General features: G+C 43.1%; 1 protein-coding gene and 1 pseudogene across 3 annotated transcripts in view; one reads left to right on the top strand and one right to left on the bottom strand.

Annotated features, from left to right (window-relative positions):
* PHF20 (PHD finger protein 20) overlaps positions 1-14,118 on the bottom strand; it is a 148,207-nt gene extending 134,089 nt beyond the window's left edge. For 2 of the 3 annotated variants that reach the window (XM_063101036.1, XM_063101043.1), the window contains exon 1: positions 14,042-14,118. The gene's annotated coding sequence lies outside the window, so the exon portion shown is untranslated. The other variant, XM_063101038.1, reaches the window with a different exon arrangement.
* Positions 14,119-15,797: 1,679 nt separating this feature from the next.
* Positions 15,798-15,875, top strand: LOC134365560 (U6 spliceosomal RNA; annotated as a pseudogene).
* Positions 15,876-23,226: the final 7,351 nt, after the last annotated feature.

Below are 23,226 nucleotides of genomic sequence, written 5' to 3'. Positions count from 1 at the left end.
AACTGGCACACTGTCTGGGGCCCTGACAGTGGCCATCTTCTTACATCTCCATCTAGAAGCAAGGAATAAACTGTAAAACTGCTTATACTTTTTTTTCTTTTCTTTTTTTTTTTTTTTTTTTTTTTTTTTTTTTTAAAAAAGATGACCGGTAAGGGGATCTCAACCCTTGGCTTGGTGTTGTCAGCACCACGCTCAGCCAGTGAGCAAACCGGCCATCCCTATATAGGATCCGAACCCGTGGCCTTGGTGTTATCAGCACCGCACTCTACCGAGTGAGCCACGGGCCGGCCCAACTGCTTATACTCTTGAATTCAGTCATTTCAATTAGAAGAATACAGCCCAGGATAAAAATAAATCATTTGTGAAAATGAGAAAAAAACAATAGCTCTTCACATATGATTCTGGGCAAACTGGATATAGTTCACACATTTACGAACAAGAGAATATTTAAACAAAACTCAGTATAGTAGGACGGATGCCTAGTAAATGAAATAAAGCTACTAAGCTACTAAAATGATGTGACCTAGCCCCACAAAAAGAAATTAGATATAGGGCCGAGCCCGTGGTGCACTCGGGATAGTGCGGCGCTGGGAGCGCAGCGACGCTCCCGCCGCGGGTTCGGATCCTATATAGGAATGGCTGGTGCACTCACTGGCTGAGTACCAGTCACAAAAAAAGACAAAAAAAAAAAAAAAAGAAATTAGATATAAAATACCCTTATGCAGACTAACAAGACATATAAAAAACATATATAATGATAATAATAACTAACCCTAAATATAGTAACTCATTTAATCCTTACAACAATTACAGATGTAAAGACAGTACTATTATTCATCTCCATTGTAAAGGTGAGGAACAAAAAAAAGTTGACCCCCTAGGACATCCACAGAGTAAGGGGCTGAGCCAGCATTTGAACCCAGGCTCAGAGTTCAGATTCTTAACCACTACCATAAGTTTGTTGATGAAGGGCCGGCCCATGGCTCAGGTGGGAGAGTGTGATGCTGATAACACCAAGGCCAAGGGTTCAGATCCCCTTACCTGTCATCTTAAAAAAAAAAAAAAAAAAAAAAAGTTTGTGAATGAGCTACATCCTTGAGCTCTCTTTCTCCACTTATTATGTGGGGATAATGGCCCCTATCCTGGTGAATGAGGATTAGGTGAGAAAGGCTTGCAAAGCCACTATTAAAATATCAAGCACAAGGGCCAGCCCGTGGCTCACTCGGGAGAGTGTGGTGCTGATAACACCAAGGCCATGGGTTCGGATCCCGTATAGGGATGGCCGGTTAGCTCACTGGGTGAGCGTGGTGCTGACAACACCAAGTCAAGGGTTAAGATCCCCTTACCGGTCATCTTTAAAAAAAAAAAAAAAAAAAAAAATATCAAGCACAAAGTAAGAACTCGATAAAGGGAAGAATTTTCTAAATTCGTAATACATTTACAGTTAATGTTATACTGACAAGGACTCTGGGTTTTATTCTGGGAGAGGTGAAAGAGTACTGTCACCATGGTAACTGCAGGTCTTGCCCTCAGCAATCCCAATGTGCTCTGGGAGAAGGAAGTGAGGGTTCAAAAGCAATAAAGATTAAAACTGGAGGGCTGGCCCTTTAGCTTAGTTGGTTTGAGCGCAGGGCTGATAACGCCAAGGTCAAGGGTTCAGATCCCCATACAAGCCAGCCACCTAAAAAAATAAAAGTGATAGGTCGGTATGGAACCAGACCTTTCAGTGAGTCAGCTCTGGGACAGCACGAGGGGAAAATAAACTCTGGGAAGGCTGGCCCATGGCTCACTTGGGGAGAGTGGTGCCGATAACACCAAAGCCAAAGGTTTGGATCCCTATATAGGGATGGCCGGTTAGCTCACTTGGGAGAGCGTGGTGCTGACAACACCCAGTCAAGGGTTAAGATCCCTTACCAGTCATCTTTTTAAAAAAAAATTAAAATAAATAAATACATAAAATAAACTCTGAGACTTTTAAGGAAAAAAACGCCAATCAACAGAAACTACAGAATAGGCTTTTGGATAACCTAATGGTGCCTACCACCAGGCTTCACCCAATCACTGAAGGGTTATGGTGCCTTTCAAACTCAGTGCAACTCCTTTCAATTGAAAGACACTTCAGGTGAAACCAACTTAAATCTTTATGCCCCCTTCATTCAATAAATACAAGGGTATTTTGAAAAGTTTGTGGAAAGATAGAATTAAAAGATAATACAGTGGTTGGTTAGCTCAGTTGGTTAGAGTGCAGTGCTGTAACACCAAGGTTAAGGGTTTGGACCCCCATACTAGCCAGCTGCCAAAAAAAAAAAAAAAAAAAAGATAATACGAATCTTTCCACAAACTATTTGAAATACCCTCATATTTACTGAGTACCTCCACGCACCAGGGGCTAGAGATTGATAACAGGAGGACAAGACACCCCCAACCCTATTCTCTAATGGAGAAGGCAGGTAAGAAACAAGATAAACACACATGAAGATAATTTGACAGAGTTTAAGTTCTGTGGGAGAAAAACAACATAATGTGAACCAGTGATATGGAAGGACTACTTTACATAAGGCTCTTAGAAAGGACTCTCTGAGGGGCTGAGGTCTAAGCAGAGACCTAAACTACAAGGAGACAGCCATGTGAAGATCTGGGGGAAGAGAATTCTAGGCAGAGGGAACACACTAAGGCATAGAGTCTCAAGCAGGAATAAGCTTTCCCCAAGACAGACCTAAGCTTAGGAGGTGGAGAATCTCCATGCTGCTATCCCAGAGAAACATAAACAATATCAGCAGGTCCAGTGAAACCCAGGTCTACCAGGAAAAAGCCTCCAAGGGGACTCTTTGCCAACCAAAAGCTCTACTTGGAGGAAGACAAGGATTTGCTTAGGGATGGGAGGACATACAGGTTTTAGACTTAGATTCTAGCCAATTCTGGCTCCACTCGTTGCTGAGTGACTAAAATCACTGAGTCTCCACATGCCTATATATAAATGGGATCAACAATCCCTACCTCACTTATTCCTGGAGTTGTTGTGAGAAATAAGTGAGATAATGGCTGTCAAGTGGTTAGCACAGTAAACACTAAATATTCAGTATCAGTGATAGTAACGGTGGTATACCAGCAAAAAGGACATCAGACACAAAGGATTACAGCTTATATTACAAAATATTAAACAGTATTCAATATACTAGCAAACAGAAAGAATGCATCTTTAGTCTTAAGGAAGTGACAAGCCGGTTCAAGCAGGGACCTTTCCCAGGTCACACTAAAAGAGCTAAATTAGTCCCTTTTCCTTAAGAGGGGAGGAAAGGAAGGCAAGATGTAGACAGGGAGGGAGGGAAAACAGGGAGGGAGGGAGGGAGGGAAAACAGGGAGGGAGGGAGGGAGAGAGAGAGAGAAAAGAAGCAGGCCTCAAAAATTCCCTTTCCCTCTTCCCAAATTCTTGAAATTCTTTCTATAACAACCAAGCTTTTCCTTTCACAATTAAAATTCAGATAGACAGCACAGGTTGAGTTTACTCATTCCAAATCACTGAGAATGAGTTAGTTAACTGAGTGATCTTCCCAGAAGCGGTGGCAAGGGCCTGGAGCCTGGCTTGCCTGTAGAACATATTTGCTATATAACCTTTGGCACATTACTCAACCTCACTGAGCTAATCATCTTGCCCTTACAAATTCCTTCTCCTTTTCTCCCCATCACAGTTTAAGGCCTCAAGACTGGCCAATGTGCCAAGCTAGAAACACAGGCATTGTCCTTACTCCCTTCTCCCTCCCTCACCTCCCACTCTTAAGTCACCATTTTGTAAGAGTAACTTCTAGGTCTCTCCCATTGCCAGCAGTGGCCCAGTTCAGACCCCTATCAGTTCCAATTCCAGTTACTACAACAGCTCTCAACAGAACTCCAAGCCTCTAGCCATACCTTCCCCAGACCCAAATCAATATTATCTTAAAAACTGATATCTTTTTTGTTTGTTTTTTTGTGTGTGTGTTTTTGTTTGTTTTTTGGTGCCTGGCCAGTGAGCTGACATCTTTGGAATGCCTATTTTATAACAGAACTATTCTAAGTACTTCATGCATACATCATCTCATTTAGTATCTACCTCATAGGTTTATAATGAGGATTATTATTTTTCCCATTTTATAGATGAGAAAACTGAGGTTCAGAAAGTAAGTTGCCAGGGCCGGCCCGTGGCTCACTCGGGAGAGTGCGGTGCTGATAACACCAAGGCCCCGGGTTCGGATCCCATATACGGATGGCCAGTTCGCTCACTGGCTGAGCGTGGTGCTTACAACACCAAGTCGGGGGTTAGGATCCCCTTACCGGTCATCTTTAAAAAAAAAAAAAAAAAAAAAAAAAGAAAGTAAGTTGCCAAATAACAAAGCTAGTAAGTATTGGAACAAGGAATTGAACCAAGGTAGATTGACTCCAGTCAGCTATTATACTGTTGCTAATTTTCCATACTGCTACTACAGTGATATTTCCAAAATGTAAATCTAATCATAAGACTCCTCAGTTTTAAAACAGTTCAGTGGTTCCCCTACAGAACCAAGTTCAAGGGCCCGGCCCGTGGCTCACTCAGGAGAGTGTGGTGCTGACACCAAGTCAAGGGTTAAGATCCCCTTACCCGTCATCTTTTTTTTTTTTTTTTTTTAAAGATGACCGGTAAAGGGATCTTAACCCTTTGCTTGGTGCTGTCAGCACCATGCTCAGCCAGTGAGTGAACCGGCCATCCTTATCTAAGATCCGAACCCGTGGCCTTGGTGTTACCAGCACCGCACTCTCCCGAGTGAGCCATGGGCCGGCCCCTGGTCATCTTTAAAAAAAAAAAAAAGAAGAACCAAGTTCAAGGTACTCTGTTCAGCATTAAGGCCCTCACTTCAGTGAGTTAGCCATTATGACCAAGCCAAATGGGAGTCCTGAAAATGGGAGCCTAAAAGTAAGGAAGCAAGCAAGCTTAGCAGGGTGGCAGTGGCACACAGTGGTAATGAGCCAGAACTCTGGAGTGAGACTGCCTGGGTTTGGATTCCAGCTCCACCGTTTTCCAGATCACCCTGCACAAGTCATTTACTCTCTTGAGCCTCAGGCTCCTCATCTGTAAAATGGAAATAGTACCAGCACCTACTTCATATCTTCACGTGAGCGGTGTGAAGACAAAAGTTACCTAGCACAGAGCTTGGCACACAATAAATTCTCAAGGTTACCACACTCCTGCCACACCCAGACTCCTTACAGTTCCGACCTCCAGGACCTTTGCACAAACAAGCTGCTTCCTCTGCCTGGTCCTCCAGGACTGGGCTCAGCCATCAGCACCTCCCTGAAGGGCTTGCTGGGCCAGCAGCCCACTCCTATATTCTCCCATGGGACCCTATGGCACCCTGACCTGCACTCTGGGCCACAGCATTCACCACTCTACACTGAAGCTGCTTATTGGTCTCCCAAGAGGTGATGAACTCTTCATAGACATCTCCAGAATCTAACAAGCAGTGCCCTTACCTAGTGGTCAGACACTTGTTAAATGAGATAACCTAAGCTTTCTCGCTGGCTAAATAGGAATCAAAACAGCAAAGAGACCACTACCACCTACTTCAAACGTCGTAGGGATTAAAAAAGATAATCATGCAGAGACTCTTTGAAAATTACTATCCGCAGGTAAGTATAGAAATTGTTATTACTCCTTGGAGGAAAGCAAAACACACGGAATGAGGTACCTGAAGACAGACCACAATATTGTCCCTGAGGTCTAAGAAAAGCTGTTTTTTCAGTCACTGAAGGCTCCAGTCTAAAACTATCTATAATCTATAGATAATCTAGTCTATAGCTCTGGAGTGGGTTTTGTGTGGGGTTCCTTCTGTGGGTGAGTCTTTTTTAACACATCTAAGCTGTTCTAATAGGGTTTCTTAAATGAAGTATTACAAAAGAAAACAATTTGGAGATGGAGATATTACTCGATGGGGCCTCCAAAGACATTTTCCTGAATTACAACCCTTTCACTGCCTATGGAGTTTTAGATACATAAATTATTTAACAGGCAATTTATTAATTCCCTTATTCCTTAAATAATAACTTTTATTCCTAGCCTTTATCATTAATACCAAGAAATGGCTAACATTTACTCTTTACCACATACTAAATCCTTGACAAATATCTCATTTCCACAATGCAGAGAAGTTGGCAGTATTATCCCATTTTACAAAAGAGGAAAAGAAGGCTGAGAGTAAATAAAAAACCTGCCCATGGTTACCCAGCAAAATAGAAGAGCTGGGATTTGAGAAGCAGGACTTCCTTCAAAACCCACTACACTTACACTGCCTTTAAAAACAAGGCCTAGGGCCTAGCCCGTGGCTCACTCGGGAGAGTGCAGCGCTGGGAGCGCGGCAACGCTCCCGCCGCGGGTTCGGATCCTATATAGGAATGACTGGTGCACTCACTGGCTGAGTGCCGGTCACAAAAAAGACAAAAAGACAAAAAAAAAAAAAAAACAAGGCCTATGGGCTGAGCCCGTGGCGCACTCGGGAGAGTGCGGCGCTGGGAGCGTGGTAACGCTCCCACCGCGGGTTCGGATCCTATATGGGAATGGCCGGTGCACTCACTGGCTGAGTGCCGGTCACGAAAAAGACAAAAAAAAAAAAAAGAAAAAACAAGGCCTATGACATACCGGCCAGCTGCCAAAAAACAAAAAACAAGGCCTTTGGGATGCTTGACCATTATTGATATTAAGGGATTACTGTTAAGTTTTTGTGTGTGAAAATGAGGTAAAAAAAATTAAGTCTTTATCTCTTACAGATACAGTTATGAATGAAACACAAACTAACAAACAAGGCCCATGGGGGGATTTTACAAACATTTTGTGAGAGGAATAAAACAGAAGTAGTAATGTTAACATATACTCTTCATATATCACCAAGCTTTGATAACCCTATATACTAGGTTTTCTTATTCCCATTTTTCAGACAAGGAAATTAGAGGGAAAGGATAACATTTACCAATACTTGCAAACATCAATGCGAGGCAGTTATGATGACACCTGGGTGAGGAAACAGAGGTCCAGACAGGTTAACTAACTTGCCATGATGGAGAAATCTGCCTCCAATGTCCATAACACAACGAGAGTCCCAAGAGGTTGAAGCCACATGCCTAAGTTGCACGTGGCCCCAAGAGCGGAGCAGATGCTAGAGCTCAAACTCAGACAATCTGCCTCCAAATCCTGGGTCCTTACCACCATATAGCATGCAGCCTGGACATGAAAGGTAGCCTTTTTAACTCTCTTGCCTTTCTGAACTGCAGATATATAACTCTCATATAGGTCACAGTGGCATGACCGATTTCATACTCATCAAAGCACACTGGGCAGCATTCACCATTCTATGGGGCTAGGGGACAGTCAAACAGCCCAAACCAACTGTGCCCAAGAGCCTCAAGAAAGGCAGAAAGGTAGTCAAAATCAGTGACAGAAGGTAGACTGGTGGTGGTTGCCACGGGCTGAGAGGAGGCGGAGATAGGGAGTTATTTTGCTTAATGGATATAGAGTTTTGGTTTTACAAGATAAAGAGTTCTGGAGATGAATAGTGGTGATGGTCGCACAACATTATAAATGTATTTAATATCACTGAACTGTACTCTTAAAAATAGTTAGGATGGTAAATTCTATATTATGTGTAACTTACCACAATAAAAAAAATGGGCGGGGGACACAGATAGGTGGCCTGAGGTGGGAGGAATGGGCTTCTACAATTGAGGGACATTTGCAGGGTCAAGAGTGAAATCTGAGGGCCAGCCCATGGCTCACTCGGGAGAGTGCGGTGCTAATAACACCAAGGCCCCGGGTTCGGATCCCATATACGGATGGCCGGTTCGCTCACTGGGCGTGGTGCTGACCACACCAAGTCAAGGGTTAAGATCCCCTTACCGGTCATCTTTTATTAAAAAAAAAAAAAAGAGTGAAATCTGAGGTGAGGGTGGCAAAGTGCCTCAATCTAGGTTCCAGGCTGTTTTGATACCATAATAAAGTGACTTATTCAAATCTCTAGGGGAAAAAGTAAGGCAGCTGTAGAGAGGAGGATGTAAGAGCACTGGCACTTGAAGCAAAGAAACTTGGACTCCAGTCCAGGCTCTGCTTATTAGCTAAATGACCTTGGACAAGTTAGTCTCAGTTTTCTCCTCCATCAGAAGAGGATAATAGATCAGTTATAAGAATTCAATAAAATTCAACAGAATGCTCCAAAAATGCTAGCTATAGTTATCATTATTGTAAAATGCCCACATTTCCAGGCCAGGTTTCCAGCACCTAGAAATCCCAATGCCTGTGCACCTGTAGAAGCAAAGAAGGCATGTCAATGCACCTAGCCATGGACCTTTTCCACATGGGAAAGAGATCTCTTGAAAATCGGGTCTCTACTAGGACAGAGCTCCCAAATACTCATCTAACATACCTAGGAGTCGGCCTTTAAAATCCTAGGAGTATGTTCCTAACAGGGGATAAACTGTCATCGAATAAAAATCTCATTTTAAATCTTTCCCCAGAACCCTCCTTTCCTTCCTTCCCCAAAGTTCACTGATTCAAGCACCAGCTCCTTTTCATACAATCACCCTATTTACACTTGGTGACTAATAACAGGCTCCTAAAATTTTACAGGATTTCTGCACACTCATTAATTCCATTTGGCCAAAGAAAGCAAGGTACAGCTAGAGACTTACACCAAAATATAGCAAAATTGTCCAACTATTATTACAAATCAGGGATCCAGTTTTCATTACGTTACCCCATGGTTAGTCAGCCAATAACCTGTAAGGAGCAGTTGCTAAGAAAGATGGATAAGACAATGATTGCACCCTCCCTTTCTCCAAGCTTACAATCTAATCAGGGAGACTGACTAAGCATACATTTTGGTTTAAAGAATGCTTATCAAAAAAATGTAAACAGGGCTGGCTGGTTAGCTCAGTTGGTTAGAGTGTGGTGTTATAACACCAAGGTCAAGGGTTTGGATTCCATACTGGCCAGCTGCCAAAATAAATAAATAAATAAATGCTCCTCATATTACTTCCTAGGAAGATGAGGAAGGAAGAAAAGTCAGGAGGTTATACACACCTCTGAGACCTGATTTCCAGGCACCATCGGCAACTGCCTTTGAGAATAATCAGGCATTCTCAAAGAACTGTTAGTTTTACTCATTTGTGAAGTTATCTGAAGCTAGACTTCTTATCATTGTCCTAAGCAATTTCTTGTCTGGGTTTTGTGGCTGTGTGTTCCTAGGAAGAAGAGCACTTGGAAATAATTTTTAAATGCTGTTTGCGCTGGGATACACTTTCAAATTTCAGATGAGTGTAGGCACCTTTAAAATCCAGGAAGAAGTATCAGGTAGCTGATTCCCACAGATATGTGAGATCTTGGGGGAAAGGGCTTAAAAGCATTTCATCTCACTTTCCCCAAATCTCATCCAAAGCAAACTACCAGCTTCACCTTTAAATTTCATGCTACCTACCCTGCTAATTCAAAGTAAAAAAGCTGGGTGTGGTGGAGGGGAAAACATTTTTTTAATATACATCAGATAACAGTGCTTACAAGAAAATATGGCTGTATATAAAATACAGCCCTCCTCTTAGTAATGAAGGTTAGTAGCTAACATTGAATGGAGAACTCGAGGAAGACCTTTGAGAATTTTAGGCAGTTTTGAATGAAATACTGCATGGAACTGGCAGAGGACATGGAGGCAGAATGTTGGGCGTGAGGATAAGCTGGCTGCCTCAGCTAGAAAAGAGACAGTGGCAGAAGTCACTTGGACAAGGGAATGACTGGCAGACTGCCCAATGGAGCACATGAAGGAAATCAGATCTGCCACAAGCTCCCACAGACAACTGGGTTTAAAAGCAAGGTATGACAAAGACTCAGAGCAGGGTACACCTTGAAGATAATTGGCCCCTCACTTTACAAATGGGGAGAACAAGAACCAGTAGCATTGTGACTTGCCTGAGGTCTCACAATGAGTGGACGAACTGGGACTAGAGCCCAATCCAGATCAAATCTGTTACTGAAGAGGATCTCACATTCAAATGAGGCATAAGAGATAGGGGGAGGACTGGGGACACAAAATAGTCGTCATTCAGGTTTATCCTGATTAGGGCCCAGACTAGTATCATGTTGGAAAAGGGCCATGAGCGGTGACAGCCAGGGAAATGGGTACAGATGACCTAAGACATTTAGAAAGGAAAAACCCACTAAGATTTAGAATTAATGAGACATATAGGTACTAATGGGGGGAGGGCATCATAAGCCATGTTCCCCATCAAAGAATGTCCTCTCACCAGCATTTGCCTCCATGCAGCACCTACTTAGAGACAAGCCAGCAGCTTCCATTCAAGGTCCAGGCAACTACCTTTACCCTGGCATTCTCCAGTCTCATTTCCAGAACCCAGAAAACCAGGAAGCACTCCTTGTAAATTCCAACCCCTGTGACCCTGCCAGATTTGGGGTATCTCAGTCTCCCTACTCATTGTAGGATGACAGTGAGTAACCAGAAAGACGAGCTGGCTATGAAGTGTTTACTAGAATGATTCTATGTCAAGAAGTATGCTGACATTTAAGCAAGAATATTTAAGCATTTAAATTTGACAATATACACCAAAACAAACTCCAGGAGAAGTTTTGGCTATGATTCAAAAGGCTAAATGCTAGAATAACTGTAATTGAGTATAATTAATAGTTCTCAGTAGAAGATGATGGCCTTGTGCAAACTTTAAGGGATGTGTGTCTGGATAAAGGGAAAATGGAAAACAATATCCCAGCACAAGACTAAACACCACCATCTTATTTTCTCAGAGAAATCTTGGGTTTTTTGTATGGAACTTCACTACTAAAAGTGAAGTTTAGTAACATTAGCATCACCTGCCAGTTAGAAATGCAGACACTCAGGCCCCACCCTGGACCTGCCAAATCAGAACCAGCATTTTAACAAGATCCTCAGGTGATTTGTTTGTACGTTCAAGTTTGGGAAGCACTCGTGTAGAATACTTTAAGGGTGAACTGTACAGCAGTATACAGATAAAGTATCAAACAGCTAAATAAAGAGACAAGGTACCTATTCACTTTCAGTATACCATATTTTATTAGGTACTGCTCAAATAGACCTTCAATTCTTTTTAATAAACTTGGTACTTACTAATGATAACATGATCTAAATGTGAGATGAATTTCACTTCCTGAAATAACACAACTTTGTTCTAGGACTTTCATACATATGAAATATAAAACTTAGTTGTTCGGAAAATACAACAGTTAATTCTATTCAAGTTCCAACACTGAGTTCAGAGCACTTCTTCACAAGCTCCGTTAATTCGTACAGGTTCCTGGGAGTATCACTAAATCCCCAGCCTCCCTAAGAAGCAGGTGCTTAGCAAACATCCAGTCTCCAAAGGAGGATTTAGTCCTGAAAATGCAGTATTTTTCTGCCTTGTCCTTCTGGTGTACCTTTTCAGACCCAAACCTCTCCCCCACTGAGGCCTCATGCAGCTGTACACTCAAGTGCTTCCCCAAGAGAGCGAAAAGTCAGAGGTGTCATTATCCCCTAAGCACTTGGGATTCCAGCTGTGGAGAAATTAATCTGTTTAGGGGTTCAAGCTGAGAAGCCCTGAATAAGATCTGGAAAGGCAGAGGGAAATACTAAAAAAGAACCTACTGAGGTCCCAGATATTTGCAGATTTTAAAGTGGGGGTTGGCAGCTGGCCAGTTAGCTCAGCCAGTTTAGAGCACCCTGTTACACCGTCAAGGTCAAGGTCAAGAGTTCAGAGCCCCTGACCCACCAGCCACCAAAAAAAAAGAGAGAGAGAGAGAGAGAGAGAGAGAGATAAAGTGGGGGTTGGGGGCAAGGAATGGCAGATATGTGAGTGTATGATGGGGAGATAAACATCCAACCTCCCATCTGAACCCCAGGAATAAGAACAAAAAGAGTGTCAAAGGGATTCCTCCAAATGACCTCTTTTCTTTTTTTTTTTTTTTTTTTTTTGTAAAGACGGCCGATAAGGGGATCTTAACTCTTGACTTTGTGTAGTCAGCACCATGCTCTCCCCACCGAGCAACCAGCCATCCCTATATAGGGATCCGAACCCGTGGCCTTGGTGTTATCAGCACCACACTCTCCCAAGTGAGCGCCACGGGCTTTCCCCCTCTTTTCTTGATAAAAGGAAATAAAGCAAATGTAGGGAAGGCACTTATGGGCTAGAAGCATACTAGAAAAATCTCTTGAGGGGGTTTTTCCCCCAGTACAAGATAAAGCAAAGGAGAAAACAGTACCCACTTAACCAGAATCTTATAGGAAGCAAACCACCAGAAGGATTTGGAGTCCTCTGAATAACCAAAGAAATGCAGGTAATTCCAAACCAGTCTGAATCCCGTGCTGGGGGGCCAGGCAGTCCTGGACTTGAGGAGGGGGGAAGAAAGGTAGAGATCTCTTTACGATTGGAAGAGAAACTAGAGTATGAGAAAGGGAGAAATCTCTATAGCCACTCGGCAAACAGAAAAATGTACAAAGGGAGTCAGAAACCAGAAAAACGTCTGGGGATAGGGCAAGCCAAGAGAGGAATTCTTGTTGGTGAAAGAAAAGATAAAAGATAAAGCAGACATGTAAAAGGCCCCCCTCTCCTGGGGGTGTGGGGGGCATTCAGGTGGTGTGACTATAGGATGTATGCTCAGAAAACAGGCCACAGAAGCAGAGAGAAAGTGCCGTGCTGATACACACTCACCAGAGGAAGAGGAAATGGGTGCACTGACCAGAGTGGGAGAGCGCCTAAAGGGGAATTTGGTTCCAAAGAGGGAAGGAAACCAAGGAATGAAAATATCTTGGATGGCAGAAAAGCTAAAAAGGGTAAGAAGGCATGCTACCATGGACCACCCACCCACCACCTGAGAATTAAAGAGTTTAGGAAAAAGGTGTGCCCTCCAGATTTAAGAAGCTTCCAGAAGGTGGCTGTACCCCAAGAACTGTGTAACTAAAAGGGGTGCACTTCGTACATTTGGGGGCCACAGGAAACAAATACACTCTCAGATATGAAAATGAGTGTCCCCCCACATTTCGAAGGTAGTTCGATTCAGGAAACTTATGAAAAGAGTGCAACTTAGAATACAGTAACTGGAAAAGGCAGTGAATCCTTTATTTGTGAAACCGGAATATGCGCCCGTAAACTTCAGAATTTTCGATAGACTCTGAAAATGAGGTGCACCCCCAGATTTGAAGGGCAGAGGAAAGTTAGTGGAAATTTTTAAAATTCTGTAAAGCACATTATAGGATTTGGAGCCTGTAAAAGGGGATTCTTCCTTGGAGTTGTGGGGATATAAGAAAGTATTCCAAAACTTTGGTTACTGAACCTCAGATTTAAGGGAGGGAGAGCATACTCAGATTGGAGGCTTGGGAAAGGGAGTGTGCTCCCAGTTTGGGGGAGGGCTAGGGAAAGGGGATACACCATCAATTCTGGTGGGCTTTAGAAATTGAGATAAAATCTTAGGATTGGAGCTGAAGAAAGGGGATGCGCCGCTCAAATTTTAAAAAACTATAGAGAAAGGGTACTCCCATATTCGAGGTCTTGAGAAAGAAGTGTGATCCCCAGAATAGGATAAAAGAGCCAATAAAAGAAAATGCACTCCCAAAGCACAAGGCAACGGCGGGAGCTGGTGATGGGGTTCCTGGGGGCCACACAGCTCTAGCTCCGGCCCTAGCGTTTATGCCCCCACCCCCAACACGGCCCGCTCCGCGCCCCGGGCCCGCACCCCGCGGCCCAGCCCCCTCGGGCGGTGCTGATTGGCCGCGGCCGCCGTCACTCCCGCGGGAGGCCCCGGGGATTGGGCGCCGCTCGCACGCCCGCCACGCTCTCAGCAGCGGTCCCCGGGCCTCCCTCAGGGCTGGGCGAGCGGGGCCAGGCGGGGAGCCGGGGAGGGGACCTGAGCAGCGGTGGCGTCCGTCACCGTCCCCGCCCGCACAGCCCGCGCATGGCGTGGGCCCAGCCCGAACCGACCCGGCCCAGCCCCGGCCAGCCTGCTTCGCCTTGCCGCGCCTCGCCGCGAGCTCACCTCACGGCCCCGCTCCGGCTGCGCCGCTCCAGGACCAACCGACAGAAGGACTCTGCGTGCTGCGCACCACGTGACCCCCGGGACGCGCCCAGCGTATCCCCCACCCCCTACACACACGCACCATCGCCACCACCGAGTGACGCAGCGCCCCAGCTGCCCCGCCCCGCCCTGCCCTATCACCGTGGCGACGGCTCACTCAGGCCACGCCCACCGCCCTGACGCGCGGGAACCAAGTTCGCCTTCCATCAGGAACACGAAGTTCCCACTCACCCGTAACCACTGAGATCATGCGAAGCCCAGAACTGAACACTATTAATACCTGTTAATTTTGCCTCCTAAATGCATCGCGAAGCCCCCCACTTCTGTCCATCCCACTGCCACCACACGGTCTAGGCGATCATCAACTCTCTCTAAAATGATGGTGGTCTGCACCCCCTTAATCTTAGTCTCCACCCCATTCCAACCCATTCTTCGCACACAGACAGTGAGAACTTTTCAAAACACCATCCTCTGCTCAAAGCCAGTTTGCCTGTCTTCTCCGGATTAAGATCTAAATCTTCACCTAGAGTACCTCCCAGACACTTCAAAGTCTGGCCTTAACCAGCCTTTTTCCCATCCTCAAACCATCCAGCTCCCCCGCGTTCTCAGCGTCTTTCAAGTACTCAAAGTTCCTTCTCACTTCAAGGACTTTGCACTTATCCCTCCTCCAATTCGTGTCATTAACTCTTAGGAAAGGATTCCAATTGCTGCTGAGAAAAAGAAGCTGTATTTTGTTTCTGGGGACCAAGTCGAAGTTGGAGTTACCCCAGAGAAGTCTGAGATGTTTTACCAATGGAACTTGGCAAGTTCCATAAAGAAACGCTAAACATTTGTTATGTATGGGGTCAATAACGACTTTATTTTACATTGGAAAGACAGGGCAGCCAGATTGCACTTCTTACAATGTAAATCTAATCATGTCTTTTAAAACAACTTACCAATCTCTCCATCTGCATCCGTCCCCCTTGCTCATCTGGCCACGCTGACTTTCTGTCAGTTTCTATGATTCTTTCCAAGCTCATTAAGCCTCTGGGCCATTGAACTGGCTGTTGCTATTTGCAAGACTGACTCTTCATCATGAATTGTCTCAGTTTGTCATCTCAGTGAAATTTTCTTTGACCACATTATCTAGAAGTGCTCCACTAGATCACACGCCTCCCCCATAGCAATTACTCTCTACTTTATCACTGTTCATTTCCTTGTTCAGTTTTTTGTTTGTTTGTTTCGTTGGTTGGTTGGTTTTGGGTTTGGGTTTTTTTGTTTTTCGGTTTTTGGTTTTTTTGGCAGCTGGCCAGCACGAACCCTTGATCTTGGCATTATTAACACCATTCTCTAACCAAGTGAGCTAACCAGCTAGCCCCCATCACTGTTCATTTCAAAAAGAGCAGTTTACATAGTTTGTAATTATTTTATTTGTTTGTTCTCTTGGTTGTATTCGTCTATTTCCCATGTTAGGAACTACTTTGTTCACTACTGAACTGTCAGAACCTGGAAAATGCTCAATGTTTATTTGTGGAAGGAATAGAAGGAAAGAAAACGGTACTAGAAAAAAAAATAGCAGATTATTATGTATGACCTGAGTCCATGGGAGAGGTGCTTTTCAAATCAGGGCTGGAGACTAAAGAGAACATTTCCTCAGCTGGGGTAGTCAGGGCAGAGGACAGCCCTTAGAGGTACCAGGGAACGAGCAACAAAAACTTCAACTGTGCTGGCCTGGGTAGTACAGATATAGAGAAGATTAGCATAGTCCCTGCACAAGGATAACAAGCAAATTCATGAAGTATTCCACACATTAAAAAAATGATAATAGGGCCGGCCCGTGGCTCACTCGGGAGAGTGTGGTGCTGATAACACCAAGGCCACGGGTTCGGATCCCATATAGGGATGGCCGGTTGCTCACTGGGTGAGCGTGGTGCTGACAACACCAAGTCAAGGGTTAAGATCCCCTTACCGGTCATCTTTAAAAAAAAAAAAAATGATAATAATCAGGGCCAGCCCGTGGCTCACTTGGGAGAGTGTGGTGCTGATAACACCAAGGCCATGGGTTCAGATCCCTATATAGGGATGGCCGGTTAGCTGACAACACCAAGTCAAAGGTTAAGATCCCCTTACCAGTCATCTTAAAAAAAAAAAAAAAAATCAACAACCTGAGGACCAGAATGACTTAGTCAAGTGCTCAAAAACAGGAAGAAAGGACCTTCCCATGATCTTCTGGATTTATGTTTATTAACATGAAATTGCTCAGATGTTAGTGGTGGTTGTAACATGTAGAGAAGTTTTTGCCCCACAACCACAATCCTAGAATCCCAGACTCTGTAGCCCCATGCAAATATAACATGTTTGGGGCCGGCCCGTGGCTCACTCGGGAGAGTGTGGTGCTGATAACCCCAAGGCCACGGGTTCGGATCCCATATAGGGATGGCCGGTTAGCTCACTGGGTGAGCATGGTGCTGACAACACCAAGTCAAGGGTTAAGATCCCGTTACCGGTCATCTTTTAAAAATATATACATATATATACACATACATACATATATATATATATATACACACATACATACATACATACATACATACATACATACATATATATATATATATAACATGTTTCTTAACTTATTCAACCTGAATATATTGAGTCAGGGTTGAGCTGGGCACCAAAGACACAGAACACAATGAGATTTTGACCCTGCTCTCAAAGAGTTCACAGTCTGGTAAATTATCACAATTTGTAAGTTTAAAAAAATTGTGTTTGTTACAAGTTTAAACACTGACACGGTTGCAAGTTCAAGCAAACAGAAATAAGCAGCAACAGAGATGGCAGGCTTGGAAAACAAGCAGGCACAAGGACAGCTCCACTGAGAAGCGGTAGCTGCTGCTGCTGGCAGCAGTGAATACCACAGCTGGGATTCAATCCTATATCCCTTTGTCTTTGAGTCACTCACTCAAGAGGCAAAGTCTTGGTCAGCAGCCACTGTTGATTGGCCAATCTCAGGTCACATGAATGAGCCAGCCTGCCAAAGAAAGAAGAGAGGAATGATCTGCCCCTAAGGGTATTCCTCCAAATGGTAGGGGAGGAGGAGTGATGAGGGAGGAGACTGACTACAACCAGGCAAAAATAACCTGATAGAGATATGAATAAAGTACCTTGAGAACTAAGCTCTTTCTGATTAAAAAGTTTGAAAAAACCTGACTTTCCAGCTTCTTCTGAACTGGGCATTGAGAAGAGCCCAGCTCTCTGGCTAGCCAGAGAGCTTCAGTTTACAAAGTTCTGATCTAAAGCCCAGGTCTTACCGCTGCCTCCTTACAGCATCTACCTTCTACCTTAAGATCCTCCTCAGAATGGTCCCAACTTCCCAATTCTTTCTCAGGGAGAGCCTTTCTTTGTATTAGGAAGGTATTCAACTAATAGTTGTGGGGCTAACTGGTTAGCTCAGTTGATTAGAATACAGTGTTATAACATCAAGGTCAAGGGTTCAGATCCCATACTGGCCAGCCACCAAGAAAAAAACAAAAAAACAAAACTAAAAAAACCCCTGATAGTTGTGAATGAGTGAATGAATGAATAGCAGCCTCAACTCCGGAGAGTAAAATCTCACCTAATAAGTATCCAACTATTTCAGAAGTGTGGTCCCAAGTCCATAAAATGACAGCTCCTCAATGAAACCCTGCATACATACAAGGTATACAATAGCACAAGAAGTATTCAAACTTGTATGGAAGAGTCCTTACCCTCCTTAAGCATCATTTTTATTCAATATTCTTTTTCTTTTTCATTCAATGGGATGATATCTACCCTCACTCACAGAATTGTCACATTTAAGTTAAATAATATATGAGAAAATGTATTATAAACTGCAAAGTTCTATACAAATGCTTTTCTGATTGCTTTCTTAATAGATCCAGCATATTCAAAATATCCCTAGCTAAAGGAAAGCAGAATTAAAGACCTAACATATGATAGGATATTCAATTAGGAAACTGATCTTTCTCAGCCTCTACCCAGCAAGCCTTCATAATCTGTCCTTATGCAATCCCAAGGCATTTACAATGAGTCTGTCAAGGGAAAAGGGAAAAACTATATTTTGTTTAGTTTTATTTTTTGGTGGCTGGCCAGTACGGGGATCCAAACCCTTGACCTTGGTGTTGTAACACTGTGCTCTAACCAACTGAGCTAACCAGCCAGCCCCAAAAGTGGGAAACTAAAAAAGAAAAGCAAGGGCCGGCCCGTGGCTCACTCGGTAGAGTGCGGTGCTGATAACACCAAGGCCACGGGTTCGGATCCTATATAGGGATGGCTGGTTTGCTCACTGGCTGAGCGTGGTGCTGACAACACCAAGCCAAGGGTTGAGATCCCCTTACCGGTCATCTTTAAAAAAAATAAAAGTAAAAAAGAAAAGCAAGCCTCATAGCTCTCACAGACCCCATGTACTGAATATCACTAAGCTTGAGTATGTCAGTCCCCAAAGCAAGAACTTGGGTGTGATCTCTGCAGCACCAAGCTGAGTGTGAGAACTCAGGAAGCCGGAAACCACAGTCACAGTAGCATCTGAGTGGTCTAAGAACCTCAACAAGGCTCCAGGGGCTCAGAGGAAGCAAGTTGAGTCTTGGCCCTCGCGTAAGGTCTCTCCAGTCTGGGCTTGATGGAAAGTTCCTTAGCTCCCCAGGCCTTAACTGCTCTCCGAGTGAGGGGGAGGAGAATTAAGTAGGAATTCCAATATATTTCTAGAATTTTGCAAGATTATAAAGAGGGAGGAAGAAGTAGAAAGGAGAAAACATTTTTTATTCTTGTCCTAGCCACTGAAAAGACAAAATCCACCTGGACAACTTCAAGGGCAAGGACTATGTCCTGTTCTCCTTTGTCCCTTGGGAGCCCCAGTACCTAGTACTGTTCACTCTAATTTATGCATACTATCAAATGTTTCTTGTGGGTTGAAACTCCTGCCAGCCCAGAGATAAAGAGAAAGGGAGAGGATTTTAGCCCCAAGGATTAAGGGAATGGAAAGTTATAAAAGAAGTTATTTAGGGCCGAGCCCGTGGCGCACTTGGTAGAGTGCTGCGCTGGCAGCGCGGCGACGCTTCCGCCGCGGGTTCGGATCCTATATAGGACTGACCGGTGCACTCACTGGCTGAGTGCCGGTAACGAAAAAACGACAAAAAAAAAAAAAAAAAAAAAAAAAGAAATTATTTAAATAAACAGTCTCTGAATCTCCAGATACTCCACTTAACTTTCCCTCTCGAAACATTTTGTAATTTAAATAGTTAATGCTGTCACATGATTCAAGTACCAGAAATTATATAAAAGGTGTACAATAGAAAATCTCCCTCATCAAGCGTTCAGATCTCTGTACTGGCCAGCCACCAAAACAAACAAGTCTCTCTCAAATTCTTGTCCTTCATTGATCCAGTTTCCATTGGTAACAACTACTCTTACTTTCTTTTTTTTTTCTTTTCTTTTTTTTTTTTAAAGATGACCGGTAAGGGGATCTCAACCCTTGGCTTGGTGTTGTCAGCACCACGCTCAGCCAGTGAGCAAACCGGCCATCCCTATATAGGATCCGAACCCGTGGCCTTGGTGTTATCAGCACCGCACTCTACCGAGTGAGCCACGGCCAGCCTCCACTACTCTTACTTTCTTATGAATCCTTTCAAGATTTCTTTAAGTGTATATAAGCAAATTTGAATGTAGGGGCTGGCTGGTACTGAATGTAGGTTCTTATTTTGACATTTTTACACAAAAGGAAGCACTTATTTATGTTATTCTCCACCTTACTTTTTTCACTAAACAACACATTTTAGATATTCTAACTTTTATACAATGGTATAAAAATAACTTCCTTATTATTTTGTTTTATCTATTAATTTGTTTGCTTATTTATTTATTCTTTTGGTAGTTGGCCTGTTGGCCTATATGGGGACCCAAGCCCTTGACCTTGGTGTTACAACACCACACTCTAACCAGGCCAGCCCCTAGTTTGTTTTATTATACTTCCATCTAGTATTTACTGCTGTGTAGTCCTTGTGTGGACATACTATAATTTGCTTTCTCAGTCCCCTATTGATGGACATTTGGGTTGTTTCCAGCCTTCTGCAATATAAATACAATACTACATTTACAAATAGTACAGCACATGTGTGCAGACAATACTGTAGTAAAAATTCTCAGACATAGGAGATCTGGGCCATGGAATATATGCATTTGTAATTTTGATAGAGACTGAAAATTGCCCTCCAATGATTCCCCAAAGATGTAACCCCATAGTTGCAAAATGTATCACAAGTAATCTGTTACTTGTAACAATTAAAATTCTGCAACTCGTTTATACTTTAAGAAATAAGGGCTGGCTGCTTAGTGTAGTTGGTTAAAACACAGTGCTGATAACACCAAAGTTCAAGGTTCAGTGTCCAGCTGCCAAAAAAAAAAAAAAAAAAAAAAGAAATAGGAGCTGTTTCAAGATTGTTCCCATAATGTTATTGTCACTCAAATTTTTTTTTTTTAAGTGACTGGCTGGTACAGAGATCCAAACCCTTGACCTTGCTACTTGCTGTTATAACACCTTGCTCTGACTGAGCTAACTGACAAGCAAATTCTTGATAAAAAAGTGAGCGATTTTCCAATTATCCAGGTAGGAATGTGTAGGAATGTGTATAACCCCCTGGCATAACTATATACAGTATTTAAGACATGAAAAGGACAAGCCATTAAGGAAAATATTATAAATTCAACAACATAAAAATAATTATATTTTTTCCACCGATAAACATATACACATGAATGGTCTCAAAGGCAGTAGGAAAATGAGACAGAGAATGGAGGCTGAAGAAGAGTAACAAACAAAAAAAGAAGAGTAACAAGAGGAGCCATTTACTTTGTTTCCAATGTTTATAAACAATGTTGCAGTAAATAATTACCTTACTGATGGTCATTCACAAGCTTTCCCATTGTTATAAACAATGTTTCAATAAACATTCTTCTACATTTAAAAAAAAAAGGAAAAAAAAAAGAAAAAGCAGGGCTGTGACTGGCTCAATGGGAATTATGCGCCAAAAAACAAAAGCATCATTGAGCATATCAGGGTAATTATGTGCGTTTGAAGTCAAAAAGGGAGGGGGTGAAAATGTTGATCATTGGTGCCCTGCAGCCCAGACCTGTGTGGATTGCTTCTTGTCTGCTTACTGACTCTTGACTCTCTCCCTTCTCTGTTGCCCTATACTGCTTCTTCACTTCACCCTACCCAGCCCAGCCCACAGTTCCCTTAGGCCTAAAAAAGAGTATCTAAAGTTCAATCTGAATTCCAAATTCCAGGCTCTAAATAGCACCACAAAAGAAAGTCACTGGAGGAACAATTATGGAGAAATCACGAGTACACCACTCCTATCTTATTGGACTTTCCATGCTTTCCTCAACCCTATCCGTGCCTTTTTCCTCTGGCTACTTCATAAGCAGTTTTTAGTTCTTATTCTTTTTTTTTTTTTTTGGCAGCATCTGAACCCTTGACTGTGGAGTTAACCACACTCTTACCAACTCAGCTAACCAGCCAGCCCTGGTCTTTATTCTTTTCACAGGTTTATTTACTCCAGAAGCTGAATCATTGGCCCTCCTTCTCCTACCCATCTCTTTATTTTCAGTGGAGTCTCTTTATTGCCTGAAGTAAACAGACGTAGAAACCTCTGCATTCTTGACTAACATGGAAATTAAAAGTGCCATAAAACCCCAAATGATTAAAAATTTTATTATTATCATTGTTTGTTTTTGGCAGCTGGCTGGTATAGAGATCAAACCAAAGACCTTGGTGTTATCAGCACCGTGCTCTAACCAACTGAGCTAACTTGCCAGTCCTGAAATGATTAAATCATATGAATAGACAAGAGAGCTGGGTTCTGTCCATTTTAAGCTTTCCCTGCCCCAGAGGCTTTCTGTCCTCCCACCACATGCCTTAGGGTAAGATCTCTTAATTTTCAGAGGCCAGGTGGGGAAATAAAAGTTATATTTATATTCCCTATAGATTTTTAAAATTTTTCTTTGTTTTTTTTTTTTTTTAAAGATGACCGGTAAGGGGATCTTAACCCTTGACTTGGTGTTGTCAGCACCATGCTCACCCCGTGAGCTAACCGGCCATCCCTATATGGGATCCGAACCCGTGGCCTTGGTGTTATCAGCACCACACTCTCCCGAGTGAGCCATGGGCCAGCCCCTTAAAATTTTCCTTTTACCCCTACCCCACACACTTATCTTTGCCTGCCTCACCTTCTTATTCTACTTGAAATCTTTATCCCTTTGGGGGAAAAAATGATAATATGTATTGAACATTCTAAACATTTTGCATAAATTATTTAGTTTAATATTTGCAATAACCCTTGAAGAGGAGTCCTATTTATTATCATCATTTTGCAGTTGAAGAAATGAAAGCCCAGAGAAGCTGAGTTGCTTTTCTAAGGTCAGAAAGCTAAATAATTTAAGCCCAGACAGTTTAACTCCAGATTGCATGCTCACTAATCCTTAACCAACCAAATTCTCAGTAGGGCCTTCCCTAGTTCCTCTGCCCCTAAACTGTCTCCAACTATTTAAGTTACCATTCTACATAATAGTAATAATAAAAAAAAGTGGTCTTTTTGAAATGTTAGATCATTCATATCCCCGTACAGGCCAGTCACCAAAAAAAAAACATTGAATGAAATTGGTCTTTGGGCCAGCCAGCCCGTGGCTCACTTGGGAGAGTGTAGTGCTGATAATACCAAGGCCACGGGTTTGGATCCCATACATAGGGATGACCGGTAAGCTCACTTGGGAGAGCGTGGTGCTGACAACACCAAGTCAATGGTTAAGATCCCCTCACCAGTCATCTTAAATAAATAAACAAACAAACAAATAAATAAGATCAGGAGCTGGCTGGTTAGCTCAGTTGGCTAGAGTGCAGCCTTGTAGAGTTCCCTGAATAGACCAGCCATCAAAAAAAAAAAAAAAAAAAAAGTCAATCATCCATCCTCTGCACAAAACCGTCTGATGGTGTCCCCTCTTTAACTGAAAGTAAATCCAAAATTTTTCCTACAAACCGTTCTTGATCTGCTTCTTACATTCCCCAGCTCTCTGACCTCTAATTCTCTTCCCTTTGCTCACTGTTCTCCAGCTACAGTGGCTTTCTTGTT

Source organism: Cynocephalus volans, chromosome 1, assembly GCF_027409185.1.
Source record: "Cynocephalus volans isolate mCynVol1 chromosome 1, mCynVol1.pri, whole genome shotgun sequence".
NCBI classification, from domain to species: domain Eukaryota; kingdom Metazoa; phylum Chordata; class Mammalia; order Dermoptera; family Cynocephalidae; genus Cynocephalus; species Cynocephalus volans.
The sequence above is the reverse complement of the archived record's forward strand: the minus strand, read 5'-3'. Positions and strand labels throughout refer to the sequence as shown.